Here is a 1,333-nt window from a genome sequence, read left to right as displayed (position 1 = left end):
AAATTTCTTACCCACTGTATTCTTTTTTCTTTTGGCTTTTTGGGTCACACCCAGCAATGCTCAGGGGTTATTCCTAGCTCTGTACTCAAGAACTACTCCTGGAAGTGCTCAGGGCACAATATGGGATTCCAGGAAAACCTGGGTCAGCTACATGCAAAGCAAATGCCGTACCTGCTATACTATGACTTTGACCTCCCTACCCACTATATTTTTGCTCCAACCCCACTTTATGACTTTTTAAGCCTGAAGTTGATGTTATCTGATACAAGTATGATTACCCTGACCTTTTTATGGGAGTTGTTTGCTAGAAATATTGTCTTTCAACCTTTGACTTTGAGTCTGTGTTTGCCCTGACTGTTCAAATGTGTTTCTTGAAGGAAGCAGAAGGTTGGATTCAATTTTCTAAAAAATATGGAATGCTTCACAAATTTGCATGTCATCCTTGCACAGCGCCATGCTAATCTTCTCTGTACCATTCCAATTTTAGTATATGTGCTGCCAAAGCAAGCACATAATCTTCTTTTTAAACAATCCAGAGAAAAAAGTGTTCATTCTAATACATCAGTCTGTGTATTCACAATACACAGAGATGTCTGTAGAACTGATTGACCATGATCATTTTATACAGGGTGAATTCCAGTCTAAAATTTTACTAAATTCTTACAATTATGAAAGATTTTGGTGCATAATGAATTTGTTATTCCAAAACATGCTCAGCTTTGTTACAATACATGTAGATTAAGTCTTCTTCTTCCATTTTTTTAAATGACACATACACACTCTCCAAATATAACTTGGCATAGAAAGCGAATTTTCCTCATGAACTAACTATAGCAAGTAGTAATGGATATGCCAGGTAAAATGATACTGGGTGCTGGCTCAAATTAAAGGAAGATTTGGAAGTTTCATCCACTTCCCTGAGAGCAACTTTATTCCTGCAATGCTTGCAATGATAGTAGTCATTGGATGTGCTGAAAATAGTAGCCACATCTTGATGATGATTCCAATTATATCCTTCCAAGTTGATGATCACAAAAAGGCAGTATGAGGCTCATGACAAGATTAACCACTTCAAGAATGGGTCGTTCACACTGGAGAGAAAGCTCAACAAGTTGAACACATGTTTTGCATGCAGAAAGAAAGCCAGGGTTCTGTCACCAGCACTGCATAGTCTCCTGAGCATCAAGCCTAGAGTAATCTCTGAGTACATCAGGTATGCAACAGAAAGAAGGAAAGAAAGAAAGAAAAAAAGAAAGAAAGAAAGAAAGAAAGAAAGAAAGAACAGAGGTGGGGGAGAAATAGAAAAAAGAGAGGGAGGAAGGGAAGGAGGGAA

The 1,333-nt window shown here is 38.0% G+C and overlaps 1 non-coding gene across 1 annotated transcript; it reads right to left on the bottom strand.

Annotated features, from left to right (window-relative positions):
• Nucleotides 1–405: 405 nt before the first annotated feature.
• LOC130032180 (U6 spliceosomal RNA) lies at nucleotides 406–511 on the bottom strand. The gene has a single exon (XR_008793743.1). It is a non-coding gene; the product is annotated as a U6 spliceosomal RNA (small nuclear RNA).
• Nucleotides 512–1,333: the final 822 nt, after the last annotated feature.

Source organism: Sorex fumeus, unplaced genomic scaffold (assembly GCF_029834395.1).
Source record: "Sorex fumeus unplaced genomic scaffold, SorFum_2.1 ptg000047l, whole genome shotgun sequence".
NCBI lineage: Eukaryota > Metazoa > Chordata > Mammalia > Eulipotyphla > Soricidae > Sorex > Sorex fumeus.
This window is presented reverse-complemented; position numbering and strand designations above follow the sequence as displayed.